The sequence below is a fragment of the Engystomops pustulosus genome, chromosome 4 (assembly GCF_040894005.1).
Source record: "Engystomops pustulosus chromosome 4, aEngPut4.maternal, whole genome shotgun sequence".
NCBI classification, from domain to species: Eukaryota; Metazoa; Chordata; class Amphibia; order Anura; family Leptodactylidae; genus Engystomops; species Engystomops pustulosus.
In genome coordinates this window covers 214,566,423-214,583,031 of record NC_092414.1, presented here as the reverse complement: position 1 = coordinate 214,583,031, position 16,609 = coordinate 214,566,423, and the positions used below count along the sequence as shown (strand labels likewise).

At 41.6% G+C, this 16,609-nt stretch overlaps 20 non-coding genes across 20 annotated transcripts; all 20 read left to right on the top strand.

Moving 5' to 3' along the window:
• Nucleotides 1–7,010: 7,010 nt before the first annotated feature.
• Nucleotides 7,011–7,082, top strand: TRNAW-CCA (transfer RNA tryptophan (anticodon CCA)). The gene has a single exon. It is a non-coding gene; the product is annotated as a tRNA-Trp (tRNA).
• Nucleotides 7,083–7,349: 267 nt separating this feature from the next.
• TRNAW-CCA (transfer RNA tryptophan (anticodon CCA)) lies at nucleotides 7,350–7,421 on the top strand. The gene has a single exon. It is a non-coding gene; the product is annotated as a tRNA-Trp (tRNA).
• A 542-nt stretch (nucleotides 7,422–7,963) lies between these two features.
• On the top strand, nucleotides 7,964–8,045 carry TRNAS-CGA (transfer RNA serine (anticodon CGA)). The gene has a single exon. It is a non-coding gene; the product is annotated as a tRNA-Ser (tRNA).
• Nucleotides 8,046–8,420: 375 nt separating this feature from the next.
• Nucleotides 8,421–8,492, top strand: TRNAW-CCA (transfer RNA tryptophan (anticodon CCA)). The gene has a single exon. It is a non-coding gene; the product is annotated as a tRNA-Trp (tRNA).
• Nucleotides 8,493–8,962: 470 nt separating this feature from the next.
• Nucleotides 8,963–9,034, top strand: TRNAW-CCA (transfer RNA tryptophan (anticodon CCA)). The gene has a single exon. It is a non-coding gene; the product is annotated as a tRNA-Trp (tRNA).
• A 267-nt stretch (nucleotides 9,035–9,301) lies between these two features.
• On the top strand, nucleotides 9,302–9,373 carry TRNAW-CCA (transfer RNA tryptophan (anticodon CCA)). The gene has a single exon. It is a non-coding gene; the product is annotated as a tRNA-Trp (tRNA).
• Nucleotides 9,374–9,915: 542 nt separating this feature from the next.
• TRNAS-CGA (transfer RNA serine (anticodon CGA)) lies at nucleotides 9,916–9,997 on the top strand. Its single transcript has one exon. It is a non-coding gene; the product is annotated as a tRNA-Ser (tRNA).
• Nucleotides 9,998–10,372: 375 nt separating this feature from the next.
• Nucleotides 10,373–10,444, top strand: TRNAW-CCA (transfer RNA tryptophan (anticodon CCA)). Its single transcript has one exon. It is a non-coding gene; the product is annotated as a tRNA-Trp (tRNA).
• Nucleotides 10,445–10,914: 470 nt separating this feature from the next.
• TRNAW-CCA (transfer RNA tryptophan (anticodon CCA)) lies at nucleotides 10,915–10,986 on the top strand. The gene has a single exon. It is a non-coding gene; the product is annotated as a tRNA-Trp (tRNA).
• Nucleotides 10,987–11,253: 267 nt separating this feature from the next.
• Nucleotides 11,254–11,325, top strand: TRNAW-CCA (transfer RNA tryptophan (anticodon CCA)). The gene has a single exon. It is a non-coding gene; the product is annotated as a tRNA-Trp (tRNA).
• A 542-nt stretch (nucleotides 11,326–11,867) lies between these two features.
• TRNAS-CGA (transfer RNA serine (anticodon CGA)) lies at nucleotides 11,868–11,949 on the top strand. Its single transcript has one exon. It is a non-coding gene; the product is annotated as a tRNA-Ser (tRNA).
• A 375-nt stretch (nucleotides 11,950–12,324) lies between these two features.
• Nucleotides 12,325–12,396, top strand: TRNAW-CCA (transfer RNA tryptophan (anticodon CCA)). The gene has a single exon. It is a non-coding gene; the product is annotated as a tRNA-Trp (tRNA).
• Nucleotides 12,397–12,866: 470 nt separating this feature from the next.
• TRNAW-CCA (transfer RNA tryptophan (anticodon CCA)) lies at nucleotides 12,867–12,938 on the top strand. The gene has a single exon. It is a non-coding gene; the product is annotated as a tRNA-Trp (tRNA).
• A 267-nt stretch (nucleotides 12,939–13,205) lies between these two features.
• On the top strand, nucleotides 13,206–13,277 carry TRNAW-CCA (transfer RNA tryptophan (anticodon CCA)). The gene has a single exon. It is a non-coding gene; the product is annotated as a tRNA-Trp (tRNA).
• Nucleotides 13,278–13,819: 542 nt separating this feature from the next.
• On the top strand, nucleotides 13,820–13,901 carry TRNAS-CGA (transfer RNA serine (anticodon CGA)). Its single transcript has one exon. It is a non-coding gene; the product is annotated as a tRNA-Ser (tRNA).
• Nucleotides 13,902–14,276: 375 nt separating this feature from the next.
• Nucleotides 14,277–14,348, top strand: TRNAW-CCA (transfer RNA tryptophan (anticodon CCA)). The gene has a single exon. It is a non-coding gene; the product is annotated as a tRNA-Trp (tRNA).
• A 470-nt stretch (nucleotides 14,349–14,818) lies between these two features.
• TRNAW-CCA (transfer RNA tryptophan (anticodon CCA)) lies at nucleotides 14,819–14,890 on the top strand. Its single transcript has one exon. It is a non-coding gene; the product is annotated as a tRNA-Trp (tRNA).
• Nucleotides 14,891–15,157: 267 nt separating this feature from the next.
• Nucleotides 15,158–15,229, top strand: TRNAW-CCA (transfer RNA tryptophan (anticodon CCA)). The gene has a single exon. It is a non-coding gene; the product is annotated as a tRNA-Trp (tRNA).
• Nucleotides 15,230–15,771: 542 nt separating this feature from the next.
• TRNAS-CGA (transfer RNA serine (anticodon CGA)) lies at nucleotides 15,772–15,853 on the top strand. Its single transcript has one exon. It is a non-coding gene; the product is annotated as a tRNA-Ser (tRNA).
• Nucleotides 15,854–16,228: 375 nt separating this feature from the next.
• Nucleotides 16,229–16,300, top strand: TRNAW-CCA (transfer RNA tryptophan (anticodon CCA)). The gene has a single exon. It is a non-coding gene; the product is annotated as a tRNA-Trp (tRNA).
• Nucleotides 16,301–16,609: the final 309 nt, after the last annotated feature.

The following is a 16,609-nucleotide window of genomic DNA, read 5'->3' as shown; positions in this document are numbered from 1 at the left end:
CACGAGGTGGAATTCAACATTAACCATGTTATCCAGAGCCAGATGTCAACTTCCACCAGAACTGGTAGTCAGGTCAGTCAGCTTCCTCAAGTCTACAATGAGGAGTGGATGAGGAGTGGATGTCTGATATCTGTCAGGTGCTGAGTAACTTTGAGGAGTCAACACAGATGGTTAGTGGCGATGCCGCCATTATCAGCCTCACCATCCCGCTGCTTGGCCTGTTGAAAAACTCTCTGGTCAGCATGAAGTTGGAAGCTTTGCGCTCGACACAAGAGACGGGGGAAGAAGATTCCCTTGTTGATAGCCAAAGCACCCTCAGGTCTGTTTCTCAGCGCATATCGGAGGAGGTGGAGGAGGATGAGGAGGAAGAGGAGGAGAATGTTGGCGAGACAGAAGAGGGGACCATTGTTCATTCCTTCACTGTTCAGCGTGTATGGGCAGAAGAAGAGGAGTTGGAGGAGGAGGAAATGGATAGTCAGGCCAGTGAGGGGAGTGAATTCTTGCGCGTTGGGACTCTGGCGCATATGGCAGATTTCATGATAGGCTGCCTATCCCGTGACCCTCGCGTTGAAAGAATTTATTCCAGCACCGATTACTGGATATTCACTCTCCTGGACCCACGGTACAAGCTAAATCTTTCCACTCTCATCCCTGGAGAGGAAAGGAGTGTGAGAATGCATGAATACCAGCAGGCCCTGGTGCACAAGCTGAAACAGTATTTCCCTTCTGACATCGCTAGCGACAGAGGGCGTACTTCTGCGGGACAAGTAGCGAGGGAGAGTAGGCGAGCAGGCAGCTTGTCCAGCACTGGCAGGGGTACGCTTTACAAGGCTTTTGCCAGCTTTATGTCACCCCAGCAAGACACTGTTACCTGTCCCCAGTCTCGGCAGAGTAGGGCTGATCTTTACAGAAAGATGTTGAGGGAGTGCGTAGCTGACCATACCATCGTCCTAAATGATCACACAGCTCCCTACAACTACTGGGTTTCAAAGCTGGACATGTGGCACGAACTGGCGCTGTACACCTTGGAGGTTCTTGCCTGCCCTGCCGCTAGCGTGTTGTCTGAGCGGGTTTTCAGTGCAGCTGGTGGCATCATCACCGATAAGCGTACACGCCTGTCGACTGACAGCGCTGACAGGCTGATGCTTATCAAGATGAATAAAGCCTGGATTTCTCAGGATTTCCATTCTCCACCAGGTGAAAGAAGCTCAACCTGAATAATGTATGCACTCCTCCTCCTCATTTTCCTCCTTCCTCTTTGTACACTAAAGCAGAGGAAACTGGCTATTTTTTGCCAGGGCCAACTGGCTCTAGCTATAGTACTCTATGCATTTAATTTTTCTGGAGGGCCACCTACCCGGTCCTCTGTTTTAAACAATTTTTGGGAGTGCCACATACAGGTACTCTATGTATTTAATTTTTCTGGAGGGTCACCTACCCGGTCCTCTGGTTTGAAAACTTTTTTGGACTGCCACATACAGGCACTCAATCTATTTAATTTTTCTGGAGGACCACCTACCTGCTCCTCTGGTTTGAAAACTTTTTTGGACTGCCACATACAGGCACTATCCAAATTTAATTGTCTCCATAGCAGCCTCCACACGTCGTATTTATAGCTGCCTCCACACGTTGTCTCCATTGCTACCTCCATACATCATCTCCATAGCTGCCTCCAAAAGTCGTCCATATAGCTGCCTCCATACATCGTCCCCTTAGCAAACAAGCTGTGTCAGGCAGAATTTTGGGTTGTTTTCATGGCTTTCACATCAAACTTGTTAACTTTGTCGCCACCCTGCTGTGTTATCCACAAAATATACTGGCAAACTTTTATCATTTACCGATATTATTTCAGCGCTTCTTGTGCATCTGTTTACATTCCCCTTACCCGCCATAACCAAGCCAATTACTTATAAGAACAGTACTACACTTGATCTTATACAAAAGGTTCTTAGAAGTGCTGTTTGTAGCCCCCGCATGCTTTGAAAATTATAATTTTTTCAAAGTAAACGCTTCATGCCCCAGGCCCATTTTGGGTGGGAAGGAGCCAAGAGACAGGGGCTTGGACAGGTGAAAGCTCGCCTGGCAGGGGGCCGCCAGCTCCATCCCAAGATTAGGCAGCCTCAGAGGCATCCATGCACACTGCCCCTGCTGTTTCCTGTCCATTTCGCCTCCACGATCCTCCACAGCGTCCACCAATGTCTCCATGCGCAACTTTCATCTGTCTTATACCCCAGACGCTGGTTACAAGAGGATATGCAGCACATCATCCCCTTATCAATCGAGCTGTGTCAGGCAGAATTTTCAGGTGTTTTACCAGATACATAATGGAACTCGGCCCATCTGTCGCCGCCATGCTGGAGACCTGAAGTTGCAATCATAGCAGCGCAATATGGATGCCCCATACTGTCGCTCTTAATCATGGAAGTCGTCTCCATGGCTGCCTCCACATGTCGTCCCCTTATCAAACGAGCTGTGTCAGGCTCATTTTTCGGGTGTTTCACCAGATACGTTATGGAACTTGGTCACTATGTCGCCACCATGCTGTGTAATCGACTAAATATACCGTCAACCTTTTGTTCACATAGGAAATCATTTCAGCGCTTCTTGCTCACCTCCTTTGGTTCCTCTCTGCCACCCATTGGTTTGAAGCCTGAGTCCATTTAGGGTATGTCGCCATGACACTCTCTAGCCTGCCGCTGCTGCCGCTGCCTCTGCATGCCGTTCCCTATAGTGTCAGGGTCAATTATTGGATGTTTTAGATGCTATCTAGCTTCATTCTGTCACTCTGTCATGGCCATGCTGTTGCCCATAATTTTGGCATAATGGTGCGATTAAGCAGCCTCAGAGGCATCCATGCATGCTGCCCCTGCTGTTTCCTGTCCATTTCCGTGGTGTTTCCATCCTTTTCTGAGGTTTCCAGGTGTTTGGCCAAGCTTCCCTGTGCAGACCCTTGGTCCCCTTAAAAAATTCTTGAGTCTCCCATTGACTTCAATGGGGTTTGTTATTTGAGACGAGCACTCGAGCATCGGGAAAAGTTTGTCTCGAATAACGAGCACCCGAGCATTTTAGTGCTCGCTCATCTCTAGTCTGGACGTATCGCAGGCATCTTCATGTTATCTTATAGTTTTGGCATACTCCTGTTAGTGATACTATTATATAATGAGGCTACTAAGGATTTGATATCTTGCTTAATTGCTGGTGGGCCTGCGAGCCCCAACAGACCTTAGTGTACTGGATGACCTGTTCTCATTATACTCATATTCCTTATTATAGGGCTCTCATTGCTGAGAATGCTTTATGGATGTGTACTTCCTGATATGTTTGTATTTGTTAATAAAGTTAATTCAAAATAAAAAATGTAAATTTTTGGCAAGTTTTTCGTGTTTTTAAAAAATTCACCGAGCGAGTCTAATTATGATTATGATTTATGGTACACGTTGTTACGAACGCGGCAATAGCAAATATGTGGGGGCTTTTTATGATTCAGTGTTTTTTGTACTTTATTACTTGTGTACAGGGAATTGTGGTGTTTGGGGGACTTTCACATAAAATAAAAAACATCTATTTATTGTTTTAACATTTTTTTACTTTTACTGACATGTTAGCTTGAACAAGTGATCTTCTTCTGATCACTTGTTCAAGCTCAGATACAGCTAACACAGTGTAATACAGATATAGGGGGTCATTTACTAAGGGCCTGATTCACGTTTTCCCGACGTGTTACCCGAATATTTCCGTTTCGCGCCGATTTCCCCTGAATTGCCCCGGGATTTTGGCGCACGCGATCGGATTGTGGCGCATCGGCGCTGGCATGCATGCAACGGAAATCGGGGGGCGTGGCCGAACGAAAACCCGACAGATTTGGAAAAAACGCCACATTGAAAAAGCAAAAAGTGTTGCGGAGCTTGCACTTACCTTCACGAAGTATAGGCCGGTGTACTTGAGTGACGTCGGAGGAACTACCTTAGTAAATCCCGGCCGGACCCGAATCCACCGCAGAGAACGCGCCACTGGATCGCAAATGGACTGGTTAAGTAAATCTGCCCCACTGTGTAGACACTGAGCATGCTGCAGGGGGTTCAATCCAAGTCAAAAGCGAATCTCCGAGCGTGGGTGTAACAGATGGGTGTCAGCTGCGATATGCAGCTGTTACCCGTTCGGTACAGTGCCGGCTCCGAACAAAAATATAGATTTTTTCATATTGCCATATGAATTATTCATATGGGCCGGTTCTGCCCAAGATCTGAGCCAAACCGGCATCGGGATACACATGGTGCCGGCTGTAACTAACAGCCGATACCCCAGTGTAACACCCATGGTTGGAGTGGGCTCCAATCGCGGGTGTTTAACCCATTAAATGCCGTGGTCAGTGCCACCACGGCATTTAAACTGCCTTCTGGGGGTCTCTACCCCACAATCCCCCACGTCTTCGGGGGGCGCCAATTGTTCTTATGGCAGACCCGATGTCCCATCAGGACCCCAGGGCTCCCGGCAGGCAGTACCGGTAAGATGGCTTCTATGACGTCACCTTAAAGGCACAGTGTCAGCCTATGCATGTGCATAGGCTGACACTGCTAATACCCTGTGTGAGACACTGAAGGGGTTAACTGTGGATGGGTGGTATGTTTCCCCTCGGTTTTCCTACTATGCAAGGCCTGAGTGCTTAGTTTGTGTTGTCCAGCACCTTGGACACAGGTGCTGGGAGCAGCCTTATCAGGCTACATAAAGCTGCTGAGCAGAGCTGAGAGCGTTGTCTCTCTGAAAGGAGGCTGGAGAGCACACACAGCCCTGACCTCTGTGCCTGGAGCAGCGACATCTTTTGTGTTAGTGGTGAGTTAGAGAATCTCTGTATAGTTAGCGCCCAGACAGGTATTATATTATTTGTTTTGATGCCTGAATGTAAAGGCTGTTTTATTTTTGCTGCTGCAATAAACGCAGGCGAGACCTGTTTTGGACTGTACCTTGGTGTCACTGTCTTGAACTGCATGACAAAACCCCGCTACCCCGGTCTCTACTGGGCCAAATCACCCACATCTGCAATACATCAGTATTGCAGAGTATTATCATGAATTGCTTGATTATCATCTGATTGCTTCTTCATGCCCCATGATGGAAGTAATAAAAAAGTGTAAAAAAATGTTATTTAATAAAAAAATAAATTAATAAATCAACAAAAATGCCCATAAGCCCCATAACATATAAACAGACATATAATGCACAAAACACTCTAAATCATAAAACAAACCCCACATATATAGTATCACCGCGTCCGTAAACAAAATAATTTTTGAACCCGCATGATGAAAAAAATTGTTAAAAACCCTCAAAAAATTATGATTTTTACCTATTTAATCCCACAAAAAAAGGAATAATAAAAAAACATATGTACTCCAGGATGATACTGTTGCAAAGTACAACATGTCCCACAAAAAAACAAGCTATCAACCAGCTCCATAGCCCAAAAAGTAACAGTGTTTTGCCACTTGGATGACGGCAATGCAAAAATGATTTTTCCCTACAATAGGGTTTTATTTGGCAAATTTAGTAAAATGTAAGAAAATATATTCAAGTCTGGTATCCCCGTAATCGTATCGACCCATAGAATAAAGATAACATGATTATTAGGCTATACGGTAAACACGAAAAAAAAAAAAGTCAAAAATCCAGTACAGAATTGATTATATTCTACTCCTGACCTAAAAAAAAAGTTAATAAATTTTCAACAATAGGTGATACCAACCCCAAAATGGTAACACTGGAAAAAGCATCTCATCCCACACAAAAAATGCCGTCACTTGGCCACATTAACTAAGAAAATGAAAATTTTATAGCCTGCAAAATGGGCCAATGAGGAAACTAAGATCCTGGCAGCTGCAGGGTGCTCCTTCCCTCCTCTCTGTGTGCGCCCATAAAACAAGTCACGGCCACATGTGGGGGTTCTCTGTACTCAGGAGAAGTTGCATAATAAATTGTATGGTGGGTTTTCTCTTTTTATCTTTTGGAAATGTGTAAATTTTAGGGCTAAACAAACGTATAACCAGCACAATTTGACCATTCTAAATTTCACCTCAATTTTAAGTTCAATTACTATGAAGGTCTCAAGGGGTTAACAGTCTTCCTAAAAGCTGTTTCTGATAGTTTGAGGGGTGCAGATTTGAAAATGGCTTGGTTATATAGGGGGGTTTTGATGTTAAATATGTAGAATTTAATTCAAAACTGTATTTATCCCCAAAATGGTCTAAATAAATTATCCAGACATTTCAAAAATGATGAAAATGTAAAGTAGACATATGGGAAATGTTATTCAGCAACTTATTTAGGTGGTAAATCTATCTGCCTGAAAGCACAAGGATTTTTTTGTAAATAAACACAAAACTCATCAGCCAAAATTTACAATTAAAATGAAGAACAACATGTGGGGAAAAAACATTCTCAGAATTACTTTGATAAGTAACAGTGTACAAAAGTTATAACCATATAAAGCGACGAAAGGCAGAATCAAAAAAATCGGGCTGAGCCTTAAGCTACAAAATGGCTGCGTCCTTAAGGGGTTAATGGCTGCCTGTACCAAAACATATCATTTCAGACCACTCCCACTCTTTCGATAAAATGGCATCCCACAATGCTTAGATGTCCATTTCTCCTTGTCTTTAGCCTTTAGGAGAGAACAAAATGGCAATTTTCCAATAAGATCGGAATATTTTGCAACCGTTAAGCTGTTGTGGCAGAGTGGTTAAGGTGTTGAACTCAACAGCCGTTGAGGTTAACTGTCCTTTTCCTATATGAACTGTTAGAGAAATGGTTATTTTTCTTCAGACACTTACTGTCTGCTTGAGTGTCCACTAACCACCAGGTTTTTTTGTATGTATCCTGAGTTTAAGTGTTTTGGAGTTTTTCGGAAATATGGCTTTGTTTTCATTTCCATATGAATTATTCATCATTATCAGTCAAGTTCCTAATTTTCAACTGGAATTAAGCGTGAAGCTCCACTAACTGCTGGCGCCCAAAGTGACCTCGTGGCGCAACGGTAGCACGTCTGACTCCAGATCAGAAGGTTGCGTGTTCAAATCACGTCGGGGTCAGTTGACGTTTTGCTCATTGTGTCGATAATACAACATGGTCTTTTGAGCCGCTCCCATTCCATCATGGAAATTATGGTCTACGATCCTTAGTTATTCCTTCCTTTTTGTAACTAGCTAGAAACAAAGTGGCAAAATTGGTTGCCTTTAAATTCTCTGTTTTTTCCTTTATGAAATTGTCAATGCATTGAATAAAGATTTGTATTAATCATTTAGAATTATAAATGACCAACTTGGCATCAAAGACTGCGAAAAGCCTGCCTGGCCAAAGACCGCGTGGCGCAACGGTAGCGCGTCTGACTCCAGATCAGAAGGTTGCGTGTTCAAATCACGTCGTGGTCAGTCATCATTTTAAACTCTCTGTCTATACAAAAACATAGTCTTTCTCACCGCTGGCACTGTTACGGTAGCATTCCGTCCCACAATGCTTACACTTCCGCATCTCCTTGTATTTTGCTATTAGGAGGAAGTGAACATTGTCATCTCTTATCACGTGTTTTCCATCCTTTATCAAAAAATGTTGATCTGTTGAATTAAGATTTATTGAGATTAAGTTTTAGAGTGCAAGAGAAAACGCAGTCAAAGAAAGCAAACTCATTAAAGTCTTTGATTTTAGGGTGGCTCTTAAAACTGATCGATTGAAAGTAACTTATCTTATGAAACTGCTTCGTGATTGATTTTACAGGGGATGAAACATTGAGCTGTCTCTTCTCTTGAACCTTAGAGAATGCGAACCTCAGCCTATGGCAAGCAATCACACCAAAAGATTCTCCATGCTTGAGCCTACCTAAAGACAACCAGACATGTAACCAGAGTCCCGTATATTAACGCATCCAACAAAACGACACTTTTCACATGGGATTTGAACTTTTGACTAAAGTTCAGCTGTGATGGCCGAGTGGTTAAGGCGTTGGACTCGAAATCCAATGGGGTCTCCCTGCACAGGTTCAAATCCTGTACACAGCGCAGACTTTTAGTTATATACACGCACACACAGGCTAGTTAATAAAATAAGAACTATGAATGTGCACCTTAGTGAGACATTTCTTGGAATTTCTCCAGTTAGAAAATAAGAAAGTGAGCCTCACCAAATTGACATGGAAGCTGGTTTAGCATCGTTTTCTTATAGGAATGGTTAAAGAACTGGTTACCTTTCTTCAGATGCTTACTATCTGATTCAGTTTCCACTAAACACAAGATTTTTTGATGCTTCCTCAATTTTAGTGTTTTGGAATTTTGGAAATATGGATTTTTTCATATTTCCATATGAATTATTCAGCATTATCTGTCCAATTCCTAATTTTCATCCAGAACTTAGTGTCAACCTTTAGCACCAACAGAGACCTCGTGGCGCAACGGTAGCGCGTCTAACTCCAGATCAGAAGGTTGCGTGTTCAAATCACGTCGGGGTCAGTCATTGTTTTAAGCACTCTGTCTGTACCAAAACATAGTTTTTCAGACCACTCCCACTCTTTCGATAAAATGGCATCCCACAATGCTTAGATGTCCATTTCTCCTTGTCTTTAGCCTTTAGGAGAGAACAAAATGGCAATTTTCCAATAAGATCGGAATATTTTGCAACCGTTAAGCTGTTGTGGCAGAGTGGTTAAGGTGTTGAACTCAACAGCCGTTGAGGTTAACTGTCCTTTTCCTATATGAACTGTTAGAGAAATGGTTATTTTTCTTCAGACACTTACTGTCTGCTTGAGTGTCCACTAACCACCAGGTTTTTTTGTATGTATCCTGAGTTTAAGTGTTTTGGAGTTTTTCGGAAATATGGCTTTGTTTTCATTTCCATATGAATTATTCATCATTATCAGTCAAGTTCCTAATTTTCAACTGGAATTAAGCGTGAAGCTCCACTAACTGATGGCGCCCAAAGTGACCTCGTGGCGCAACGGTAGCGTGTCTGACTCCAGATCAGAAGGTTGCGTGTTCAAATCACGTCGGGGTCAGTTGACGTTTTGCTCATTGTGTCGATAATACAACATGGTCTTTTGAGCCGCTCCCATTCCATCATGGAAATTATGGTCTACGATCCTTAGTTATTCCTTCCTTTTTGTAACTAGCTAGAAACAAAGTGGCAAAATTGGTTGCCTTTAAATTCTCTGTTTTTTCCTTTATGAAATTGTCAATGCATTGAATAAAGATTTGTATTAATCATTTAGAATTATAAATGACCAACTTGGCATCAAAGACTGCGAAAAGCCTGCCTGGCCAAAGACCGCGTGGCGCAACGGTAGCGCGTCTGACTCCAGATCAGAAGGTTGCGTGTTCAAATCACGTCGTGGTCAGTCATCGTTTTAAACTCTCTGTCTATACAAAAACATAGTCTTTCTCACCGCTGGCACTGTTACGGTAGCATTCCGTCCCACAATGCTTACACTTCCGCATCTCCTTGTATTTTGCTATTAGGAGGAAGTGAACATTGTCATCTCTTATCACGTGTTTTCCATCCTTTATCAAAAAATGTTGATCTGTTGAATTAAGATTTATTGAGATTAAGTTTTAGAGTGCAAGAGAAAACGCAGTCAAAGAAAGCAAACTCATTAAAGTCTTTGATTTTAGGGTGGCTCTTAAAACTGATCGATTGAAAGTAACTTATCTGATGAAACTGCTTCGTGATTGATTTTACAGGGGATGAAACATTGAGCTGTCTCTTCTCTTGAACCTTAGAGAATGCGAACCTCAGCCTATGGCAAGCAATCACACCAAAAGATTCTCCATGCTTGAGCCTACCTAAAGACAACCAGACATGTAACCAGAGTCCCGTATATTAACGCATCCAACAAAACGACACTTTTCACATGGGATTTGAACTTTTGACTAAAGTTCAGCTGTGATGGCCGAGTGGTTAAGGCGTTGGACTCGAAATCCAATGGGGTCTCCCCGCACAGGTTCAAATCCTGTTCACAGCGCAGACTTTTAGTTATATACACGCACACACAGGCTAGTTAATAAAATAAGAACTATGAATGTGCACCTTAGTGAGACATTTCTTGGAATTTCTCCAGTTAGAAAATAAGAAAGTGAGCCTCACCAAATTGACATGGAAGCTGGTTTAGCATCGTTTTCTTATAGGAATGGTTAAAGAACTGGTTACCTTTCTTCAGATGCTTACTATCTGATTCAGTTTCCACTAAACACAAGATTTGTTGATGCTTCCTCAATTTTAGTGTTTTGGAATTTTGGAAATATGGATTTTTTCATATTTCCATATGAATTATTCAGCATTATCTGTCCAATTCCTAATTTTCATCCAGAACTTAGTGTCAACCTTTAGCACCAACAGAGACCTCGTGGCGCAACGGTAGCGCGTCTGACTCCAGATCAGAAGGTTGCGTGTTCAAATCACGTCGGGGTCAGTCATTGTTTTAAGCACTCTGTCTGTACCAAAACATAGTTTTTCAGACCACTCCCACTCTTTCGATAAAATGGCATCCCACAATGCTTAGATGTCCATTTCTCCTTGTCTTTAGCCTTTAGGAGAGAACAAAATGGCAATTTTCCAATAAGATCGGAATATTTTGCAACCGTTAAGCTGTTGTGGCAGAGTGGTTAAGGTGTTGAACTCAACAGCCGTTGAGGTTAACTGTCCTTTTCCTATATGAACTGTTAGAGAAATGGTTATTTTTCTTCAGACACTTACTGTCTGCTTGAGTGTCCACTAACCACCAGGTTTTTTTGTATGTATCCTGAGTTTAAGTGTTTTGGAGTTTTTCGGAAATATGACTTTGTTTTCATTTCCATATGAATTATTCATCATTATCAGTCAAGTTCCTAATTTTCAACTGGAATTAAGCGTGAAGCTCCACTAACTGCTGCCGCCCAAAGTGACCTCGTGGCGCAACGGTAGCGCGTCTGACTCCAGATCAGAAGGTTGCTTGTTCAAATCACGTCGGGGTCAGTTGACGTTTTGCTCATTGTGTCGATAATACAACATGGTCTTTTGAGCCGCTCCCATTCCATCATGGAAATTATGGTCTACGATCCTTAGTTATTCCTTCCTTTTTGTAACTAGCTAGAAACAAAGTGGCAAAATTGGTTGCCTTTAAATTCTCTGTTTTTTCCTTTATGAAATTGTCGATGCATTGAATAAAGATTTGTATTAATCATTTAGAATTATAAATGACCAACTTGGCATCAAAGACTGCGAAAAGCCTGCCTGGTCAAATACCGCGTGGCGCAACGGTAGCGCATCTGACTCCAGATCAGAAGGTTGCGTGTTCAAATCACGTCGTGGTCAGTCATCATTTTAAACTCTCTGTCTATACAAAAACATAGTCTTTCTCACCGCTGGCACTGTTACGGTAGCATTCCGTCCCACAATGCTTACACTTCCGCATCTCCTTGTATTTTGCTATTAGGAGGAAGTGAACATTGTCATCTCTTATCACGTGTTTTCCATCCTTTATCAAAAAATGTTGATCTGTTGAATTAAGATTTATTGAGATTAAGTTTTAGAGTGCAAGAGAAAACGCAGTCAAAGAAAGCAAACTCATTAAAGTCTTTGATTTTAGGGTGGCTCTTAAAACTGATCGATTGAAAGTAACTTATCTTATGAAACTGCTTCGTGATTGATTTTACAGGGGATGAAACATTGAGCTGTCTCTTCTCTTGAACCTTAGAGAATGCGAACCTCAGCCTATGGCAAGCAATCACACCAAAAGATTCTCCATGCTTGAGCCTACCTAAAGACAACCAGACATGTAACCAGAGTCCCGTATATTAACGCATCCAACAAAACGACACTTTTCACATGGGATTTGAACTTTTGACTAAAGTTCAGCTGTGATGGCCGAGTGGTTAAGGCGTTGGACTCGAAATCCAATGGGGTCTCCCCGCACAGGTTCAAATCCTGTTCACAGCGCAGACTTTTAGTTATATACACGCACACACAGGCTAGTTAATAAAATAAGAACTATGAATGTGCACCTTAGTGAGACTTTTCTTGGAATTTCTCCAGTTAGAAAATAAGAAAGTGAGCCTCACCAAATTGACATGGAAGCTGGTTTAGCATCGTTTTCTTATAGGAATGGTTAAAGAACTGGTTACCTTTCTTCAGATGCTTACTATCTGATTCAGTTTCCACTAAACACAAGATTTTTTGATGCTTCCTCAATTTTAGTGTTTTGGAATTTTGGAAATATGGATTTTTTCATATTTCCATATGAATTATTCAGCATTATCTGTCCAATTCCTAATTTTCATCCAGAACTTAGTGTCAACCTTTAGCACCAACAGAGACCTCGTGGCGCAACGGTAGCGCGTCTGACTCCAGATCAGAAGGTTGCGTGTTCAAATCACGTCAGGGTCAGTCATTGTTTTAAGCACTCTGTCTGTACCAAAACATAGTTTTTCAGACCACTCCCACTCTTTCGATAAAATGGCATCCCACAATGCTTAGATGTCCATTTCTCCTTGTCTTTAGCCTTTAGGAGAGAACAAAATGGCAATTTTCCAATAAGATCGGAATATTTTGCAACCGTTAAGCTGTTGTGGCAGAGTGGTTAAGGTGTTGAACTCAACAGCCGTTGAGGTTAACTGTCCTTTTCCTATATGAACTGTTAGAGAAATGGTTATTTTTCTTCAGACACTTACTGTCTGCTTGAGTGTCCACTAACCACCAGGTTTTTTTGTATGTATTCTGAGTTTAAGTGTTTTGGAGTTTTTCGGAAATATGGCTTTGTTTTCATTTCCATATGAATTATTCATCATTATCAGTCAAGTTCCTAATTTTCAACTGGAATTAAGCGTGAAGCTCCACTAACTGCTGGCGCCCAAAGTGACCTCGTGGCGCAACGGTAGCGTGTCTGACTCCAGATCAGAAGGTTGCGTGTTCAAATCACGTCGGGGTCAGTTGACGTTTTGCTCATTGTGTCGATAATACAACATGGTCTTTTGAGCCGCTCCCATTCCATCATGGAAATTATGGTCTACGATCCTTAGTTATTCCTTCCTTTTTGTAACTAGCTAGAAACAAAGTGGCAAAATTGGTTGCCTTTAAATTCTCTGTTTTTTCCTTTATGAAATTGTCAATGCATTGAATAAAGATTTGTATTAATCATTTAGAATTATAAATGACCAACTTGGCATCAAAGACTGCGAAAAGCCTGCCTGGCCAAAGACCTCGTGGTGCAACGGTAGCGCGTCTGACTCCAGATCAGAAGGTTGCGTGTTCAAATCACGTCGTGGTCAGTCATCATTTTAAACTCTCTGTCTATACAAAAACATAGTCTTTCTCACCGCTGGCACTGTTACGGTAGCATTCCGTCCCACAATGCTTACACTTCCGCATCTCCTTGTATTTTGCTATTAGGAGGAAGTGAACATTGTCATCTCTTATCACGTGTTTTCCATCCTTTATCAAAAAATGTTGATCTGTTGAATTAAGATTTATTGAGATTAAGTTTTAGAGTGCAAGAGAAAACGCAGTCAAAGAAAGCAAACTCATTAAAGTCTTTGATTTTAGGGTGGCTCTTAAAACTGATCGATTGAAAGTAACTTATCTTATGAAACTGCTTCGTGATTGATTTTACAGGGGATGAAACATTGAGCTGTCTCTTCTCTTGAACCTTAGAGAATGCGAACCTCAGCCTATGGCAAGCAATCACACCAAAAGATTCTCCATGCTTGAGCCTACCTAAAGACAACCAGACATGTAACCAGAGTCCCGTATATTAACGCATCCAACAAAACGACACTTTTCACATGGGATTTGAACTTTTGACTAAAGTTCAGCTGTGATGGCCGAGTGGTTAAGGCGTTGGACTCGAAATCCAATGGGGTCTCCCCGCACAGGTTCAAATCCTGTTCACAGCGCAGACTTTTAGTTATATACACGCACACACAGGCTAGTTAATAAAATAAGAACTATAAATGTGCACCTTAGTGAGACTTTTCTTGGAATTTCTCCAGTTAGAAAATAAGAAAGTGAGCCTCACCAAATTGACATGGAAGCTGGTTTAGCATCGTTTTCTTATAGGAATGGTTAAAGAACTGGTTACCTTTCTTCAGATGCTTACTATCTGATTCAGTTTCCACTAAACACAAGATTTTTTGATGCTTCCTCAATTTTAGTGTTTTGGAATTTTGGAAATATGGATTTTTTCATATTTCCATATGAATTATTCAGCATTATCTGTCCAATTCCTAATTTTCATCCAGAACTTAGTGTCAACCTTTAGCACCAACAGAGACCTCGTGGCGCAACGGTAGCGCGTCTGACTCCAGATCAGAAGGTTGCGTGTTCAAATCACGTCGGGGTCAGTCATTGTTTTAAGCACTCTGTCTGTACCAAAACATAGTTTTTCAGACCACTCCCACTCTTTCGATAAAATGGCATCCCACAATGCTTAGATGTCCATTTCTCCTTGTCTTTAGCCTTTAGGAGAGAACAAAATGGCAATTTTCCAATAAGATCGGAATATTTTGCAACCGTTAAGCTGTTGTGGCAGAGTGGTTAAGATGTTGAACTCAACAGCCGTTGAGGTTAACTGTCCTTTTCCTATATGAACTGTTAGAGAAATGGTTATTTTTCTTCAGACACTTACTGTCTGCTTGAGTGTCCACTAACCACCAGGTTTTTTTGTATGTATCCTGAGTTTAAGTGTTTTGGAGTTTTTCGGAAATATGGCTTTGTTTTCATTTCCATATGAATTATTCATCATTATCAGTCAAGTTCCTAATTTTCAACTGGAATTAAGCGTGAAGCTCCACTAACTGCTGGCGCCCAAAGTGACCTCGTGGCGCAACGGTAGCGTGTCTGACTCCAGATCAGAAGGTTGCGTGTTCAAATCACGTCGGGGTCAGTTGACGTTTTGCTCATTGTGTCGATAATACAACATGGTCTTTTGAGCCGCTCCCATTCCATCATGGAAATTATGGTCTACGATCCTTAGTTATTCCTTCCTTTTTGTAACTAGCTAGAAACAAAGTGGCAAAATTGGTTGCCTTTAAATTTTCTGTTTTTTCCTTTATGAAATTGTCAATGCATTGAATAAAGATTTGTATTAATCATTTAGAATTATAAATGACCAACTTGGCATCAAAGACTGCGAAAAGCCTGCCTGGCCAAAGACCGCGTGGCGCAACGGTAGCGCGTCTGACTCCAGATCAGAAGGTTGCGTGTTCAAATCACGTCGTGGTCAGTCATCATTTTAAACTCTCTGTCTATACAAAAACATAGTCTTTCTCACCGCTGGCACTGTTACGGTAGCATTCCGTCCCACAATGCTTACACTTCCGCATCTCCTTGTATTTTGCTATTAGGAGGAAGTGAACATTGTCATCTCTTATCACGTGTTTTCCATCCTTTATCAAAAAATGTTGATCTGTTGAATTAAGATTTATTGAGATTAAGTTTTAGAGTGCAAGAGAAAACGCAGTCAAAGAAAGCAAACTCATTAAAGTCTTTGATTTTAGGGTGGCTCTTAAAACTGATCGATTGAAAGTAACTTATCTTATGAAACTGCTTCGTGATTGATTTTACAGGGGATGAAACATTGAGCTGTCTCTTCTCTTGAACCTTAGAGAATGCGAACCTCAGCCTATGGCAAGCAATCACACCAAAAGATTCTCCATGCTTGAGCCTACCTAAAGACAACCAGACATGTAACCAGAGTCCCGTATATTAACGCATCCAACAAAACGACACTTTTCACATGGGATTTGAACTTTTGACTAAAGTTCAGCTGTGATGGCCGAGTGGTTAAGGCGTTGGACTCGAAATCCAATGGGGTCTCCCCGCACAGGTTCAAATCCTGTTCACAGCGCAGACTTTTAGTTATATACACGCACACACAGGCTAGTTAATAAAATAAGAACTATGAATGTGCACCTTAGTGAGACATTTCTTGGAATTTCTCCAGTTAGAAAATAAGAAAGTGAGCCTCACCAAATTGACATGGAAGCTGGTTTAGCATCGTTTTCTTATAGGAATGGTTAAAGAACTGGTTACCTTTCTTCAGATGCTTACTATCTGATTCAGTTTCCACTAAACACAAGATTTTTTGATGCTTCCTCAATTTTAGTGTTTTGGAATTTTGGAAATATGGATTTTTTCATATTTCCATATGAATTATTCAGCATTATCTGTCCAATTCCTAATTTTCATCCAGAACTTAGTGTCAACCTTTAGCACCAACAGAGACCTCGTGGCGCAACGGTAGCGCGTCTGACTCCAGATCAGAAGGTTGCGTGTTCAAATCACGTCGGGGTCAGTCATTGTTTTAAGCACTCTGTCTGTACCAAAACATAGTTTTTCAGACCACTCCCACTCTTTCGATAAAATGGCATCCCACAATGCTTAGATGTCCATTTCTCCTTGTCTTTAGCCTTTAGGAGAGAACAAAATGGCAATTTTCCAATAAGATCGGAATATTTTGCAACCGTTAAGCTGTTGTGGCAGAGTGGTTAAGGTGTTGAACTCAACAGCCGTTGAGGTTAACTGTCCTTTTCCTATATGAACTGTTAGAGAAATGGTTATTTTTCTTCAGACACTTACTGTCTGCTTGAGTGTCCACTAACCA